The sequence below is a fragment of the Xenopus tropicalis genome, chromosome 7, assembly GCF_000004195.4.
Source record: "Xenopus tropicalis strain Nigerian chromosome 7, UCB_Xtro_10.0, whole genome shotgun sequence".
NCBI classification, from domain to species: Eukaryota; Metazoa; Chordata; class Amphibia; order Anura; family Pipidae; genus Xenopus; species Xenopus tropicalis.
Window position 1 is genome coordinate 130095316 of NC_030683.2, and position 18106 is coordinate 130113421.

Sequence of the window (18106 nt, forward strand, 5' to 3'; positions counted from 1 at the left end):
ACTGGCCATTTAACTCTCTCCAAGCTTTTATGACCTGGAAAACTGTTCTAGTGATGGTTCTGCAGACTGTAGTGCGTGGAGTCCAAACCTGGGCCATGTTCTTGTATAGTGAGAAGCATCTCACTATGGGTGAGTGGGTGAGTGGGTGAGTGGGTGAGTGGGTGAGTGGGTGAGTGAGGACTGAGGACTGAGGACTGAGGACTGGCTTGGGTTGATGCGAAGGGGAAACTATAATTTTCCTGAATTATAAATTCTTTGTTCTGCCCTTTTTTTTGTAAATTGACAACTGTCAATCAGATTTCTCTAATCTGCATATTGCTCTTAGGGTATTGTTTTGGCGCATTTCCTTTGTTTTGCTTATATGTTGACTTATGTGCTGCCTCTACTAAAGGTAGGTACTGAGTGGGATGTACCCAAACATTCCATGAATTAACATGCAGGTATGTGCCCCAGCCATGGTGAGGCTCATTTACATATTCAAATCTCAGCACCAGTCAAAATCCTCTGGTTTTCATATTGATCATATATTTTAGTATATCACTTTATTAAAGGTTTTCAGAGCCTGTAATATATGTAGTTCAGCTTATACCTGTACTGTGAGTGGGGGATCCATTGGGGTAGGTCTGGGGGAAAAAAATAAATAAAAAATATCATATGACTGCCTCTCCCTAAGCTGCACAGGGAGGTACTGAGTGGGATATAGTTAGTAGGGAGAGTGTAGGTAAGTGTTACAGCTCTTTTACTATTTGTCCAGCAGGTTCTTACTATGTAGGAGCCCCACATTTCTGTACAATGATAGATTCAAGTTTTTAATATTAGTATTTTTTTTTTTTATTATTGCCTGGTAATTTTTTGTTTTAGGGCTATAAGGTATATAATTAATATTTTGTTTAATGAGCGATTGTTCCTGGTATTTACACGTAGCATGGCATTTGCCTACGGTCTGACAGTTATACTGTCCCCCCCTCCCCTGATATACCCAAGCCAGTGACCCCTAGTGGTTATATTAGAGCATTAGTGCCCCTAAGTACAACACGTTAGTATGGGCAGGGATGAATGGGAAACTATACATTTCCTGAATTACAAAAGCCTTGTGCCGCCCGTATCTGTATATATTGGCTGCTGTCAGTGCCAATCAGATTCCTCTAATCTACATTTTGCCCACAGGGGATTATTTTTGCATGCTGTAATTACATACTGGTTTAGGGAGTCGGGCCTGGAAGGTCAGTTGGACGGGCTGCTGAAAATCCAGTGTTTAAACAGGAAAAGATGTTCCTAGGATATCTGGGCTGGGATCACATGGTCATTATTTTTTAAATAATATTTCTTCTAGGCATTTTTTATGGACGGGTACAAAAGCTGCCCTCATACCCACACTCATGCTAAGAAAGGCACACTGAGTGATTTTACATTCATTTTTTAAAAGGTTTAGTTATCCTTTAAAGCTGTACCCGAGCATTTCCTGAATTAACATGCCGGTATGCGCCCAATCCATGGTGAGACTAATTTATCTATTGGACACTCAGCACCAATCAAAATCTTCTGTTCTGTGTGTTGATCATATATTTTATTTTATCACTTTATGAAAGGGTTTCAGAGCCTATAATTTATTTAGTTCAGTTTATACCTGTACTGTGAGTGGGGGGATCCATTGGGGCTGGTCTGGAGGGAATTCATGTGACTGCCTCTCCCTAAGGGACACAGGGGGGTACTGAGTGGGATACAGTTAGTAGGGAGAGTGTAGTTAAGTGTTACAGCTCTTTTACTATTTGTCCAGCAGGTTCTTACTGTGTAGGAGCCCCAACGTGTGTATAAAGATAGAAATACAATTTGTGGTTAAAGGAGAACTAAAGCCTAAAATACAAAATCATTAGAAATGCTGTATTTTATATTCTGAACATAAACATAAACATTCTGAACTTACTGCACAAGCCCAGAGGCTGAGAAGCCTAATTAAAATAATGATTTACGCTATCAAAGTTGTCCACAGGGGGCTGCCATCTTATTACTTTGTTATACCATCTTCTAAAAGATCTGGCTCCTGCACATGCTCAGTTTGCTCTGGGCTGCTGTTGGGAGGCGGAGCTTAGGGAACGTTGTAAATTATCAAAACAACAGCACAAAGCCAGTGGCTGCATAAATATGCAAAATAATCCCCCAATGAGAATCCCAGCTGATGTGAGTAAATCCGGCTCCCTGTTCTCTGTTCCTGCAATTGGAGTTGGGAGCAATAAGCACCGTTTCCCAGCACTGAACAAGTCTGTCCCTTTATCCCCATGTCTGATTCCTGTGTCATATAATGACGGGAAAATGACATCATTATCTCTATATGTAAGATAATATCAAAACGGCTGATATGGTGCTGGGAATCTAATCAGCATTCTCATTGGTCAGTGCTTTTGTGTATATATTTTTTTCCTCCATGGAGAACTAGGTGGAACCTACAAATGACCCCATTGGCACAGAAACACAGGTGCATCATGGGTACAGGTACATATAAACTAGTGCTGCCCTATTATACACAGTTTATTACAGGCTACCAATACAAACAAGCTTTAGCTCAGTATTTAGACATAACTTGTTTACAACAAACTCCCAAATATTCCCATATCCCCATCCCCCAAAATATCAGCTCAGAAGATAATTGGGGCTTTTTCTAATATAAACACATTCTGAATTCTATCTTTCTATAAATGACTATCTCTTATACTCATATTACACTGACCAAAGCAAAGGGTTGCTGAGCAGACTGGGGGTTGCTGAGCAGACTGGGGGTTCCATACAGACTGGGGGTTCCATACAGACTGGGGGTGCCATACACAGCCTGTTTATAATAGTGAGACACAAACTCTGAGCTCAGTGTCAGTCACTTTGCATCCTGGGAAGGAACATAGTGTTTGTGCAGAGGTTCCCCTGTACATGTTGTTCTGCCTATACACCTACTGGCACAGTTTGGCCTCTCCCCGTGTGTAATGCACACAAACCCCCATGCAACTGCTTCATAAACACTTTGTGAGAAGTTATTGGTCTGTTTTGTGCTAAAGTTCTAAGATGAATAATATTATGTGTCTTAGCCATGGGGGGAGTGTAATGGGCAGATACAGTCACTGTGTTACATACAGAGAAACCTTTACAATGGGGCAGTTTGTTCCCAGAGGGGCTGTTTGTAACAGCAAAGTGACTGGAACTTTTGTCACAGCTTCTGCCTCTGTTTCCAACCTTTGTAACTTATATTTGTTACACAGCTCAGTAGCCCCACTAAGGATTCAGCTAAAGTCTCGCCCCAAGCTCAAAAGGCCTTTAGTTTTTTAGAGAGCAGCCAGACAGGACTGTGATTGGTTGGCTAGTATGCATGTTTAATAGTGACCAGACCAAGCTGGCAGGGGAAAGAAAAATATTGTGAGTCGATCCCTAAGCTCAGGTCACTGACATCAGCCAAAAGCAGACTGAGCATGTGCAGTAGTTGGGCAAGGCAAAAGATGGAGAGCTACTGGGGGCATCTTCAGGGGCATGGGGCTTTATTTCTATAGAGCTTTGGTGACTTTGGGCTGGTACAGGGGCCCAAAACACATAACTAAACATTTCTAGCCATATTCTTTTTTAGGCTTTAGTTGTCCTTTAAGGATATTAATGTGAGTTCGAATTTGCATATTTAAACTGTTAACACCAATCAGAATCCTGTGTTCTGCACATTGATAATATGTTCTAATAACTTTATTTGAGGGTTTTGGAGCCTATAATGTGTATGTAGTTTAGCCTATATCTGTACTGTAACTGGGGGATCATGTGACTGCCTCTCCCTAAGGGGCAATAGAATTAGGGTCACTGTGATTAAACCTAACTTTTCATCTCTTGTTTCCTGTTAGTGTATTGTTATAGGGGCCATGGTGTGTAGTTAACTTTTTGTTTATTGAGCAGAGCTCTGCAGATCTTCCAGATATTTGCACAGTGACAGTTATACTGTCCCCACTGATATACCCAAGCCAGTGACTCCTAGTGATTATATTAGAGCATTAGTGCCCCTAAGTACAACACAACGCTTTGGGCAGGGATGAATGGGAAACTATAAATGTACAAATCCCAGAATAACATAATGATGGGTGAGGCATGCTGGGAGCTGTAGTCCAGCAACATCAGGGCTGTATTCTTAAAGCAATATTGCCCAATAAAACTGCATTAAAATGCAAGAAATCCCCCAATGAGAATCCCAGCTGATGTGAGTAAATCTGGCTCCCTGTTCTCTGTTCCTGCAATTGGAAATGAATGCAAATTGCAAAAGTTGCTCAGGAGACTTGTTCTTGTGATAAGTTTCATGGGACAGAAATATTTACATGCTAATTTACATGCTAATTGACATGCTAATTTACATACTGCCTCTCCCTAAGGGGCACAGGGGGGTACTGAGTGGGATACAGTTAGTAGGGAGAGTGTAGGTAAGTGTTACAGCTCTTTTACTATTTGTCCAGCAGGTTCTTACTGTGTAGGAGCCACAACCTTTGTATAAGAACAGAAATGCTTTTTACCAGATTGTCAATATATAACTATATAATCCAACATATAGTGTCTAAAAAAAATGGTTGATTTGTAGGGGGAGGGGGGGATAGCACTCCAACTTGCAGCGCAGCAGTAAAGTGTGCCTGAGTCTGAGCTTTCAGCCAGCGCTACACATTAGAACTGCTTTCAGCTAACCTATTGTTTCTCCTACTCCCATGTAACTGGGGGAGTCCCAAGCCGGACTTGGATTTCTTACTATTGAGTGCTATTCTGATACCTACTGGGAGCTGCTATCTTGCTCCCTTCCCATTGTTCTGCTGATCGGCTGCTGGGGGTGAGGGGGGGGGGATATCACTCCAACTTGCAGTGCAGCAGTAAAGTGTGCCTGAGTCTGAGCTTTCAGCCAGCGCTACACATTAGAACTGCTTTCAGCTAACCTATTGTTTCTCCTACTCCCATGTAACTGGAGGAGTCCCAAGCCGGACTTGGATTTCTTACTATTGAGTGCTATTCTGATACCTACTGGGAGCTGCTATCTTGCTCCCTTCCCATTGTTCTGCTGATCGGCTGCTGGGGGTGAGGGGGTGAGGGGTGAGGGGGGGGGGGGGGAATATCACTCCAACTTGCAGCGCAGCAGTAAAGTGTGCCTGAGCCTGAGCTTTCAGCCAGCGCTACACATTAGAATTGCTTTCAGCTAACCTATTGTTTCTCCTACTCACATGTAACTGGAGGAGTCCCAAGCCGGACTTGGATTTCTTACTATTGAGTGCTATTCTGATACCTACTGGGAGCTGCTATCTTGCTCCCTTCCCATTGTTCTGCTGATCGGCTGCTGGGGGTGAGGGGGGGGGGGATATCACATGGGAGCGTTTTTAGCAATGCAGGTGTCGGGGAACTGCTACCCTCTTACATTCTCACTGTTCAGCTGATTGGCTGCAGATTTAAGTGCATAATTCTGCTGGAGCAATGCTACTGATACAAATGGAAAAAAAAATGTTTGCCCATGACAGAATCCCTTTAAAAAAGCAACCAATTACATGCTGATTAGAATTTACAAAGTAAAATTCTGATTGGTGGTGGGGTTACACTATGGGGCGGGGCCTGTAGGAAGTTTACTACAAAGAGCATTACAAGTGCAGGTTTTACAACAGAAACATTCATTCTATGGTTATAAATGAACATCTTTACTGAATATATACAGTTCTGTCTTTATACACACGTTGGGCTCCTACACAGTAAGAACCTGCTGGACAAATAGTAAAAGAGCGGTCTATGAAAATTTTCATTCATCCAGGTCATGGTATATCTAGTATAAATAAACTTAAAGCAACTGGACTTGTTAGGTAATCATTGCAGACGTTTCACTACTAATCCTAGCTGCTATTCTGATACCTACTGGGAGTTGCTACAAAGAGCATTACAAGTGCAGGTTTAACATTTTTTAAAAGGTTTAGTTATCCTTTAAAGCTGTACCCGAGCATTTCCTGAATTAACATGCCGGTATGCGCCCAATCCATGGTGAGACTAATTTATCTATTGGACACTCAGCACCAATCAAAATCTTATTTCTATGTGTTGATCGTATATTTTATTTTATCACTTTATTAAAGGGTTTCAGAGCCTATACTGTATGTAGTTCAGTTTATACCTGTACTGTGAGTGGGGGATCCATTGGGGCAGGTCTGGGGGGGAATCATGTGACTGCCTCTCCCTAAGGGGCAGAGGGGGGTACTGAGTGGGATACAGTTAGTAGGGAGAGTGTAGGTAAGTGTTACAGCTCTTTTACTATTTGTCCAGCAGGTTCTTACTGTGTAGGAGCCCCACTTTTTTGTACAACAATAGATTTGAGTTTTTGTTCTATGAAGTGTTTATTTTATGTTCTAGGTTTTTTGATAATGTTTTGTTATAGGAGTCACAGTGAGTAGTTAATGGGTGGTGCAGTTGTTCCTGATATTTACACATAGCACGGCATTAGCCTTTAGTCCAACAGTTATACTGCCCCCCCCCCGCACTGATATACCCAAGCCAGTGACCCCTAGTGATTATATTAGAGCATTAGTGCCCCTAAGTACAACACGTTAGTATGGGCAGGGATGAATGGGAACCTATACATTTCCTGAATTACAAAAGCCTTGTGCCGCCCGTATCTGTATATATTGGCTGCTGTCAGTGCCAATCAGATTCCCCTAACCTGCATATTGCCCACAGGGGATTATTTTTGTATGCTGTAATTACATACTGATTTAGGGAGTCGGGCCTGGAAGTTCAGTTGGACGGGCTGCTGAAAATCCAGTTTTTAAACAAGAAAAGACGTTCCTAGGATATCTGGGCTGGGGTCACATGGTCATTATTTTTAAATAATATTTCTTCCAGGCATTTTTCATGGAGGGGTACAAAAACTGCCCTCATACCCACACTCATGCTAAGAAAGGCACACTGAGTGATTCTACATTCATTTTTTTAACAGTTTACATATCCTTTAAAGCTGTACCCGAGCATTTCCTGAATTAACATGCCGGTATGCGCCCAATCCATGGTGAGACTCATTTACATATTGAAAACTCAGCACCAATCAAAATCTTCTGTTCTTTGTTTTGATCGTGTATTTTTTTTTATCACTTTATTAAAGGGTTTCAGAGCCTATACTGTATGTAGTTCAGCTTATACCTGTACTGTGAGTGGGGGATCCATTGGGGCAGGTCTGGGGGGGGAAAAATTCATGTGACTGTCTCTCCCTAAGGGACACAGGGGGTACTGAGTGGGATACAGTTAGTAGGGAGAGTGTAGGTAAGTGTTACAGCTCTTTTACTATTTGTCCAGCAGGTTCTTACTGTGTAGGAGCCCCAATTTTTTTGTACAATAATAGATTTGAGTTTTTGTTCTATGAAATGTTTTTTTTATATTCTAGGTTTTCTGGTAATGTTTTGTTATAGGAGTCACAGTGAGTAGTTAATGGGTGGTGCAGTTGTTCCTGATATTTACACATAGCATGGCATTAGCCTTTAGTCCAACAGTTATACTGCCCCCCCCCCCCCCCCGCACTGATATACCCAAGCCAGTAACTCCTAGTGATTATATTAGAACATTAGTGCCCCTAAGTACAACGCTTTAGTATGGCTTTGTGGGTATTTACCATCACTGGCACTGTAGGAGGGGAGGGGCCAAGTCCCTATTCTTCTGACCAGCCATGGAGCCTGATTGGTGAGCTCAAGGGGTGGCCATTTTGTGGTCGGACTGGCCTAGTGGCACGGGTAGGGGCTGTCCCACGCTAGTGTGAGCCAAAGTGGAGAAGGAAGAAGTGGGACATGGTGCCCTTGTTGTCTTCAAGGGGAACTAAACCGTGCTGCACTGCCCAACTAAATGTTGTTGCTGGACTACAAATCCCAGAGCAATTTAGGCAGATCCACCAACCACCAGTTAGATGTCACGCATTGATTTTCAGTGGGGAAATTTATATTGCTGCCAATCAAACTCTATTAAAACCAGGGTCCCCAGACATTGCGCAGTGTTTTTTACACTATTACTGGGGTCCAGGATTAGAAAAACTGGGTGGAGCCAACAACAGCCAATCAGATTTCATTCAGTGACTTTTTTAAATCAGCATGAAGTTTGTTTTCAAACTTTCTAATTATATATTGGTAACCTTACTGGACATCTACTTTCTGTTTTTATACACAATTTGTGGGCTCCTACACAGTAAGAACCTGCTGGACAAATAGTAAAAGAGCTGTAACACTTACCTACACTCTCCCTACTAACTGTATCCCACTCAGTACCTCCCCTGTGTCCCTTAGGGAGAGGCAGTATGTAAATTAGTATGTAAATGTGTCTCTCCCATGCACTTATTACAAGAACAAGTCTTCACACATCAGCTGGGATTCTCATTGGGGGATTTCTTGCATTTTAATGCAGTTTTATTGGGCAATATTGCTTTAAGAATACAGCCCTGATGTTGCTGGACTACAGCTCCCAGCATGCCTCACCCTTCATTATATGTTACATTATTCTGGGATTTGTAGTCCGGCAACAGCTGAGTAACGTCTACTTCCTTCTGTTCCGCTTTGGCTCACACTAACGTGGGGCAGCTCCTACCCGTGCCACTAGGCCAGTCCGACCGCAAATTGTGTGTAAAGGTAGAAATACATTTTTTTTTGTTAAGGATATTAATTTAAGTTGGAATTTGCATACTTAAACTGTAGACACCAATCAGAATCCTGTGTTCTGCAGATTGATAATATGTTCTAATAACTTTATTTGAGGGTTTTGGAGCCTATAATGTGTATGTAGTTTAGCCTATATCTGTACTGTAACTGGGGGATCATGTGACTGCCTCTCCCTAAGGAGTACTGAGTGGGATACAGTTAGTAGGGAGAGTGTAGGTAAGTGTTATAGTTCTTTTATTATTTGTCCAGTGGGTTCTTAGTGAGTAGGAGCTCCACATCTCTGAACAAAAATAGATTTGAGTTTTTATTTTTTGAAGTATTTTTCTTATATTCTAGGTTTCTAGTTATAGGAGTCACAGTGAGTAGTTAATGGGAGGTGCAGTTGTTCCCCTAACCTGCACATTGCCCACAGGGGATTATTTTTGCACATTCCCCTTTATTTTTGTATGTTGTAATTACATACAGTTAGTAGGGAGAGCGTAGGTAAGTGTTACAGCTCTTTTACTATTTGTCTAGTAGGTGCTTACGCTGTTGGAGCCCTACATTTCTGTACAATGATGTATTGGAGTTTTTGTTCTTTTGAGTATTTTTTTTTTCTATTATAGGTTTTCTGATAATGTTTTGTTATTGGAGTCACAGTGAAATCACAATTGCACTGATATACCCAGGCCAGTGACTCCTAATGATTATATTAGAACATTAGTGCCCCTAAGTACAGCTCTTTAGTATGGCTTTGTTGGTATTTACCATCCCTGGCACTGTAGGAGGGGAGGAGCCAAGTCCCTATTCTTCTGACCAGCCATGGAGCTTGGTTGGTGAGCTCAAGGGGTGGCCATTTTGTGGTCGGACTGGCCTAGTGGCACGGGTAGGGGCTGCCCCACGCTAGTGTGAGCCAAAGTGGAGAAGGAAGAAGTGGGACATGGTGCCCTTGTTGTCTTCAAGGGGAACTAAACCGTGCTGCACTGCCCAACTAAATGTTGTTGCTGGACTACAAATCCCAGAGCAATTTAGGCAGATCCACCAACCACCAGTTAGATGTCACGCATTGATTTTCAGTGGGGAAATTTATATTGCTGCCAATCAAACTCTATTAAAACCAGGGTCCCCAGACATTGCGCAGTGTTTTTTACACTATTACTGGGGTCCAGGATTAGAAAAACTGGGTGGAGCCAACAACAGCCAATCAGATTTCATTCAGTGACTTTTTTAAATCAGCATGAAGTTTGTTTTCAAACTTTCTAATTATATATTGGTAACCTTACTGGACATCTACTTTCTGTTTTTATACACAATTTGTGGGCTCCTACACAGTAAGAACCTGCTGGACAAATAGTAAAAGAGCTGTAACACTTACCTACACTCTCCCTACTAACTGTATCCCACTCAGTACCTCCCCTGTGTCCCTTAGGGAGAGGCAGTATGTAAATTAGTATGTAAATGTGTCTCTCCCATGCACTTATTACAAGAACAAGTCTTCACACATCAGCTGGGATTCTCATTGGGGGATTTCTTGCATTTTAATGCAGTTTTATTGGGCAATATTGCTTTAAGAATACAGCCCTGATGTTGCTGGACTACAGCTCCCAGCATGCCTCACCCTTCATTATATGTTACATTATTCTGGGATTTGTAGTCCGGCAACAGCTGAGTAACGTCTACTTCCTTCTGTTCCGCTTTGGCTCACACTAACGTGGGGCAGCTCCTACCCGTGCCACTAGGCCAGTCCGACCGCAAATTGTGTGTAAAGGTAGAAATACATTTTTTTTTGTTAAGGATATTAATTTAAGTTGGAATTTGCATACTTAAACTGTAGACACCAATCAGAATCCTGTGTTCTGCAGATTGATAATATGTTCTAATAACTTTATTTGAGGGTTTTGGAGCCTATAATGTGTATGTAGTTTAGCCTATATCTGTACTGTAACTGGGGGATCATGTGACTGCCTCTCCCTAAGGAGTACTGAGTGGGATACAGTTAGTAGGGAGAGTGTAGGTAAGTGTTATAGTTCTTTTATTATTTGTCCAGTGGGTTCTTAGTGAGTAGGAGCTCCACATCTCTGAACAAAAATAGATTTGAGTTTTTATTTTTTGAAGTATTTTTCTTATATTCTAGGTTTCTAGTTATAGGAGTCACAGTGAGTAGTTAATGGGAGGTGCAGTTGTTCCCCTAACCTGCACATTGCCCACAGGGGATTATTTTTGCACATTCCCCTTTATTTTTGTATGTTGTAATTACATACAGTTAGTAGGGAGAGCATAGGTAAGTGTTACAGCTCTTTTACTATTTGTCTAGTAGGTGCTTACGCTGTTGGAGCCCTACATTTCTGTACAATGATGTATTGGAGTTTTTGTTCTTTTGAGTATTTTTTTTTTCTATTATAGGTTTTCTGATAATGTTTTGTTATTGGAGTCACAGTGAAATCACAATTGCACTGATATACCCAGGCCAGTGACTCCTAATGATTATATTAGAACATTAGTGCCCCTAAGTACAGCTCTTTAGTATGGCTTTGTTGGTATTTAGCATCACTGGCACTGTAGGAGGGGAGGAGCCAAGTCCCTATTCTTCTGACCAGCCATGGAGCTTGGTTGGTGAGCTTAAGGGGTGGCCATTTTGTGGTCGGACTGGCCTAGTGGCACGGGTCGGAGCTGTCCCACACTAGTGTGAGCCAAAGTGGAGAAGAAAGAAGTGGGACATGGAGTCCTTGTTGTCTTCAGTGAATGTGTGGTGGATTCAGTTGCAGATAAGCTCCTCAGCAGGTTGGGGGTTTCTGAAACACCTTTCCTACCTTTGTACGGGGCCCTTTGTATAAAACTGACCTCTTAACTCTCTCCAAGCTTTTATGAACTAGAAAACTGTTCTAGTGATGGTTCTGCAGACTGTAGTGTGTGGAGTCCAAACCTTGGCCATGTTCTTGCAGGATGTGAAGGATCTCGCCATGTGTTGGCCCTATCTAAATGTGAGTGTGGGTGGGGTCTAGAGTGGGTGGAGCCTGCCCTGGCTTGGGCTGAGATGAAGGGGAAACTATACATTTCCTGAATTACAAATACCTTGTGCTTCCCATTTTTTTTTTTTTTTGTAAATTGACAACTGTTAATGCCAATCAGATTTCTCTAATCTGGATATTGTTTGTTTTGCTTATATGTTGACTTATATGCTGCCTCTACTAAAGGTGCTCAAGGTAGGTACTGAGTGGGATGTACCCAAACATTCCATGAATTAACATGCAGGTATGTGCCCCAGCCATGGTGAGACTCATTTACATATTGAAATTGCAGCACCAATCAAAATCCTCTGGTTTTCATATTGAGGATATATTTTAGTATATCACTTTATTAAAGAATTTCAGAGCCTATACTGTGTGTAGTTCAGCACATACCTGTACTGTGAGTGGGGGATCCATTGGGGCAGAACTGGGGGGGAAGAAAAAAAAAAAAAAAAAAATCATGTGTCTGCCTCTCCCTAAGGGTCACAGGGGGGTACTGAGTGGGCTACAGTTAGTAGGGAGAGTGTAGGCAAGTGTTACAGCTCTTTTACTATTTGTACAGCAGGTTCTTACTGTGTAGGAGCCCCCCAATGTGTGTATAAAGATAGAAATACAATTTGTTGTTAAGGATATTAACGTGAGTTGTAATTTCCATGCTTAAGCTGTTAATACCAATCATAATCTTGTGTTCTGCACATTAATCATATGTTCTTATAACTTTATTTAAGGGTTTTGGAGCCTATAATGTGTATGTAGTTTAGCCTATATCTGTACTGTAACTGGGGGGATCATGTGACTGCCTCTCCCTAAGGGGCAATAGAATTAGGGTCACTGTGATTAAAACCTATTACTCACAGCAATCTGGTTTAATTGCAGGATATTATGCAGGGGGGCAATTTCCTGTGATTAAACCCAAAAGGTATAAGTGAAATGTTAGTCTATGGGCAAGGTGTTTTAGGGGCTATAAACCCAACCATAACGCTGCCCCACTGCGCCCCCTAGTTTTGCTATAGAAGTTGCCAAAATATGGAATTATAGATGCAAGGAAATTCCCCAATGAGAATTCTACTGAGCATATATCTCACTGCTCTAGAATATGAAAGAAATGGTGAGACTAATTTACATATTGGAAACTCAGCACCAATCAAAATTCTCTGTTCTGCGTTTTGATCGTATATTTTATTTTATCACTTTATTAAAAGGTTTCAGAGCCCATAATGTATGTAGTTCAGCTTATACCTGTAATGTGAGTGGGGGATCCATTGGGGCAGGTCTGGGGGGGAATCATGTGACTGCCTCTCCCTAAGGGGCACAGGGGGGTACTGAGTGGGATACAGTTAGTAGGGAGAGTGTAGGTAAGTTTTACAGCTCTTTTACTATTTGTCCAGTAGGGTCTTACTGTGTAGGAGCTCCCCTCTCTGTACAATGATAAATGTAAGTTTTTATGAAGGAGACATTTCCTTTGTTATTTCCTTATAATGTTTTGTTATAGGGGTGAAGATGTGTAGTTAGTATTTTGTTTATTGAGCAGAGCTTTGTAGTTGTTCCTGATATTTACACATAGCATGGCATTAGCCTTTAGTCCAACAGTTATACTGCCCCCCCCCCCCCGCACTGATATACCCAAGCCAGTGACCCCTAGTTGTTATATTAGAGCATTAGTGCCCCTAAGTACAACACGTTAGTATGGGCAGGGATGAATGGGAACCTATAGATTTCCTGAATTACAAAAGCCTTGTGCCGCCCGTATCTGTATATATTGGCTGCTGTCAGTGCCAATCAGATTCCCCTAACCTGCATATTGCCCACAGGGGATTATTTTTGTATGCTGTAATTACATACTGATTTAGGGAGTCGGGCCTGGAAGGTCAGTTGGACGGGCTGCTGAAAATCCAGTGTTTAAACAATAAAAGACGTTCCTTGGAAATCCAGGCTGGGATCACACGGTCATTATTTTTTAAATAATATTTCTTCTAGGCATTTTTTATGGACGGGTACAAAAGCTGCCCTCATACCCACACTCATGCTAAGAAAGGCACACTGAGTGATTTTACATTCATTTTTTAAAAGGTTTAGTTATCCTTTAAAGCTGTACCCGAGCATTTCCTGAATTAACATGCCGGTATGCGCCCAATCCATGGTGAGACTCATTTACATATTGGAAACTCAGCACCAATTAAAATCCTCTGTTCTGTGTGTTGATCATATATTTTATTTTATCACTTTATTAAAGGGTTTCAGAGCCCATAATTTATGTAGTTCAGTTTTTACCTGTACTGTGAGTGGGGGATCCATTAGGGCAGATCTGGAGGGGAAACGTTACTGCCTCTCCCTAAGGGGCACAGGGGGGTACTGAGTGGGATACAGTTAGTAGGGAGAGTGTAGGTAAGTGTTACAGTTCTTTTTACTATTTGTCTAACACAGTGCTGTCCAACTTCTGTTGTACCGTGGGCCGGAATTTTTCCAACCTAAGTGGTGGAGGGCCGATAATGGAAGCCAGTTTTGACCACTCCCCTTTTTGAAACTGCACCCACTTGAAACCACACCCATGTTATCACATGACCATACCCATATTAATGGTTGTAGTACAGCAAAAACCTGCCATACTCTGCCTTCCCTACCCTGCCTGTGTGAGCCATACTTTGACTGTGTGTGCCATTCTTGGCTGGTTTGTGCCACACTTGGCCTGTGTGTGCCATACATACTCTGCCTGCCCTACCCTGCCTGTGTGTGCCATACTCTGCCTGCCCTACCCTGCCTGTGTGTGCCATACATACTCTGCCTGCCCTACCCTGCCTGTGTGTGCCATACTCTGCCTGCCCTACCCTGCCTGTGTGTGCCATACTCTGCCTTCCCTACCCTGCCTGTGTGTGCCATACTCTGCCTTCCCTACCCTGCCTGTGTGTGCCATACTCTGCCTGTCCTACCCTGCCTGTGTGTGCCATACTCTGCCTGTCCTACCCTGCCTGTGTGTGCCATACTCTGCCTGCCCTACCCTGCCTGTGTGTGCCATACATACTCTGCCTGCCCTACCCTGCCTGTGTGTGCCATACTCTGCCTGCCCTACCCTGCCTGTGTGTGCCATACTCTGCCTTCCCTACCCTGCCTGTGTGTGCCATACTCTGCCTTCCCTACCCTGCCTGTGTGTGCCATACTCTGCCTGTCCTACCCTGCCTGTGTGTGCCATACTCTGCCTTCCCTACCCTGCCTGTGTGTGCCATACTCTGCCTGCCCTACCCTGCCTGTGTGTGCCATACTCTGCCTGCCCTACCCTGCCTATGTGTGCCATACTCTGCCTGCCCTATGTATGGCACACACAGGCAGCCTACAGTGACACAATGCTGGCACTGCTCCTACAGTCTGCACAATAACTATATATTAAAAAACTTTTTAATTGCAGTACCACCTCAGTATATGTTCTTTTTGTAGTGTGCAGGGATTATTTGTGGGTTTCTACTGCTCTTTGTGGGTTTCTACTGTCTGAGGTGTGAACAGGGGAACAATGGGGTTGATTTCAGCCTGAGCCTGAGGTGTGAACACTGCAGGGGGGAACAATGCAGAGATTAAAAGGTGTGAAAAACACAGGGGATTACATGTTTAACCAATACAGGGGGGTTACAGCCTGAATCTGAGGTGAGAACCATGCAGGGGGGGGGGCAGTTAATCTCAGTACTGATACCATTTAAAGCTTACACAAGAGTAAGCCATCAAAGCAGCCAGACAGGTGGGGGGCCACACAGAGGGGGGTAAATAAATAACTTTATTTAAGGGATTTGGAGCCTATAATGTTTATGTAGTTTAGCCTATATCTGTACTGTAACTGGGGGATCATGTGACTGCCTCTCCCTAAGGGGCAATAGAATTAGGGTCACTGTGATTAAAACCTATTACTCACAGCAATCTGGTTTAATTGCAGGATATTATGCAGGGGGGCAATTTCCTGTGATTAAACCCAAAAGGTATAAGTGAAATGTTAGTCTATGGGCAAGGCAGTTTAGGGGCTATAAACCCAACCATAACGCTGCCCCACTGCGCCCCCTAATTTTTTTTATAGAAGTTGCCAAAATATGTAATTATAGATGCAAGGAAATTCCCCAATGAGAATTCTACTGAGCATATATCTCACTGCTCTAGAATATGAAAGAAATGGTGAGACTAATTTACATATTGGAAACTCAGCACCAATCAAAATTGTCTGTTCTGTGTTTTGATCGTATATTTTATTTTATCACTTTATGAAAGGGTTTCAGAGCCCATACTGTATGTAGTTCAGCTTATACCTGTACTGTGAGTGGGGGATCCATTGGGGCAGGTCTGGGGGGGAAACGTGACTGCCTCTCCCTAAGGGGCACAGGGGGGTACTGAGTGGGATACAGTTAGTAGGGAGAGTGTAGGTAAGTGTTACAGCTCTTTTACTATTTGTCCAGCAGGGTCTTATTGTGTAGGAGCCCCACTTTTTTGTGCAACAATTGATTTGAGTTTTTGTTCTATGAAGTGTTTCTTTAATGTTCCAGGTTTTCTGATAATGTTTTGTGATAGGAATCACAGTGAGTAGTTAATGGGCGGTGCAGTTGCTCCTGATATTTACACATAGCCTGGCATTAGCCTTTAGTCCAACAGTTATACTGCCCCCCCCCCCCGCACTGATATACCCAAGCCAGTGACCCCTAGTGATTATATTAGAACATTAGTGCCCCTAAGTACAGCTCTTTAGTATGGCTTTGTGGGTATTTACCATCACTGGCACTGTAGGAGGGGAGGAGCCTGACCAGGCATGGAGCCTGATTGGTGAGCTCAAGGGCTTGGAATTGTTAATGCCAATCAGATTTCTCTAATCTGCATATTGCTCTTAGGATATTGTTTTGGCGCATTTCTTTTGTTTTTGCTTGTTTGTTTTTCTTATATGTTGATTTATATGCTGCCTAAAGTTGCTCAAGGTAGGTACTGAGTGGGATGTACCCAAACATTCCATGAATTAACATGCAGGTATGTGCCCCAGCCATGGTGAGACTCATTTACATATTCAAATCTCAGCACCAGTCAAAATTTTCTGTTTTTCATATTGAGCATATATTTTATTTTATCACTTTATTAAAGGTTTCAGAGCCCATACTGTATGTAGTTCAGCTTATACCTGTACTGTGAGTGGGGGATCCATTGGGGCAGGTCTGGGGGGGGGGGAAATAAATAAATAAATAAATCATGTGTCTGCCTCTCCCTAAGGTGCACAGAGGAGGTACTGAGTGGGATACAGTTAGTAGGGAGAGTGTAGGTAAGTGTTACAGCTCTTTTACTATTTGTCCAGCAGGTTCTTACTGTGTAGGAGCCCCACATCTCTGTACAAAAATAAGATGAAGTTTTTAATAAAGGGAATTTTTTCGTTATAATTTCCTGATAATATTTTGTTATAGGGGCCATGGTGTGTAGTTAATTTTTTGTTTATTGAGCAGAGTTCTGCAGTTCTATTTGATATTTACACGTAGCATGGCATTAGCCTTTAGTCCAACAGTTATACTGCCCCCCCCCCCGCACTGATATACCCAAGCCAGTGACCCCTAGTGATTATATTAGAGCAGGGGGGTCAAACTCAATCACATAAGGGGGCTGAAATCTAAAACACAGGCTTAGTCACGGCCAAATTTTTTATTAATATACTTAGTTAGATACTAAGGGGTATATTTATCACAATGTGTAAAAAGTGGAGTAAGACATTACCGGTGATGTTGCTCATAGCAGCCAATAGATGCTTTGCTACTGTTGAAATCTGATTTCTGATTGGTTGCCTTGGGCAACATTACTGGTAATGCTTCACTCCACTTTTTACACAGCATGATAAATATACCTCTTAGTCTTACTTACTATGTGAGGAAAATGGAAATTGATCAGGCTGGATGGTCAGACTCACTCACCAAGGGCCACATAAAACAGCCAGGGGGGCCGGATTTGGCCCCTGGGCCTTGTGTTTGACTTATATGTATTAGAGCATCAGTGACCCTCAGTACAATGCTTTAGTATGGGCAGGGATGTATGGGAAACTATACATTTACAAATCCCAGAATAACATATAATGAAGGGTGAGGCATGCTGGGAGCTGTAGTCCAGTAACATCAGGGCTGTATCCTTAAAGCAATATTGCCCAATAAAACTGCATTAAAATGCAAGAAATCCCCCAATGAGAATCCCAGCTGATGTGAGTAAATCCGGCTCCCTGTGCTCTGTTCCTGCAGTTGGAAATGAATGCAAATTGCAAAAGTTGCTCAGAAGACTTGTTCTTGTGATAAGTTTCATGGGATAGAAATATACTAATTTACATACTAATTTACATCCTCCCTCTCCCTAAGGGGCACAGGAGGGTACTGAGTGGGATACAGTTAGTAGGGAGAGTGTAGGTAAGTGTTACAGCTCTTTTACTATTTGTCTAGCAGGTTCTTACTGTGTAGGAGCCCAATGTGTGTATAAAGA

General features: G+C 42.5%; 1 protein-coding gene and 17 non-coding genes across 18 annotated transcripts in view; 15 read left to right on the forward strand and 3 right to left on the reverse strand.

Moving 5' to 3' along the window:
* Positions 1–18106, forward strand: part of akr7a2 (aldo-keto reductase family 7, member A2) — a 59958-nt gene that overhangs the window by 15209 nt on the left and 26643 nt on the right.
* Positions 724–780, forward strand: LOC116412591. The gene has a single exon (XR_004223821.1). It is a non-coding gene; the product is annotated as a U7 small nuclear RNA (small nuclear RNA).
* On the forward strand, positions 1747–1803 carry LOC116412600. The gene has a single exon (XR_004223829.1). It is a non-coding gene; the product is annotated as a U7 small nuclear RNA (small nuclear RNA).
* LOC116412491 lies at positions 4436–4492 on the forward strand. Its single transcript, XR_004223739.1, has one exon. It is a non-coding gene; the product is annotated as a U7 small nuclear RNA (small nuclear RNA).
* On the reverse strand, positions 5715–5769 carry LOC116412503. The gene has a single exon (XR_004223751.1). It is a non-coding gene; the product is annotated as a U7 small nuclear RNA (small nuclear RNA).
* Positions 6261–6317, forward strand: LOC116412601. The gene has a single exon (XR_004223830.1). It is a non-coding gene; the product is annotated as a U7 small nuclear RNA (small nuclear RNA).
* Positions 7284–7340, forward strand: LOC116412602. The gene has a single exon (XR_004223831.1). It is a non-coding gene; the product is annotated as a U7 small nuclear RNA (small nuclear RNA).
* LOC116412484 lies at positions 8176–8232 on the reverse strand. The gene has a single exon (XR_004223732.1). It is a non-coding gene; the product is annotated as a U7 small nuclear RNA (small nuclear RNA).
* On the forward strand, positions 8876–8932 carry LOC116412504. The gene has a single exon (XR_004223752.1). It is a non-coding gene; the product is annotated as a U7 small nuclear RNA (small nuclear RNA).
* On the forward strand, positions 9143–9199 carry LOC116412501. Its single transcript, XR_004223749.1, has one exon. It is a non-coding gene; the product is annotated as a U7 small nuclear RNA (small nuclear RNA).
* On the reverse strand, positions 9953–10009 carry LOC116412485. The gene has a single exon (XR_004223733.1). It is a non-coding gene; the product is annotated as a U7 small nuclear RNA (small nuclear RNA).
* LOC116412507 lies at positions 10653–10709 on the forward strand. The gene has a single exon (XR_004223753.1). It is a non-coding gene; the product is annotated as a U7 small nuclear RNA (small nuclear RNA).
* LOC116412502 lies at positions 10920–10976 on the forward strand. The gene has a single exon (XR_004223750.1). It is a non-coding gene; the product is annotated as a U7 small nuclear RNA (small nuclear RNA).
* On the forward strand, positions 12176–12232 carry LOC116412496. The gene has a single exon (XR_004223744.1). It is a non-coding gene; the product is annotated as a U7 small nuclear RNA (small nuclear RNA).
* LOC116412499 lies at positions 13002–13060 on the forward strand. The gene has a single exon (XR_004223747.1). It is a non-coding gene; the product is annotated as a U7 small nuclear RNA (small nuclear RNA).
* Positions 16041–16097, forward strand: LOC116412495. Its single transcript, XR_004223743.1, has one exon. It is a non-coding gene; the product is annotated as a U7 small nuclear RNA (small nuclear RNA).
* On the forward strand, positions 16919–16975 carry LOC116412603. The gene has a single exon (XR_004223832.1). It is a non-coding gene; the product is annotated as a U7 small nuclear RNA (small nuclear RNA).
* LOC116412590 lies at positions 18036–18092 on the forward strand. Its single transcript, XR_004223820.1, has one exon. It is a non-coding gene; the product is annotated as a U7 small nuclear RNA (small nuclear RNA).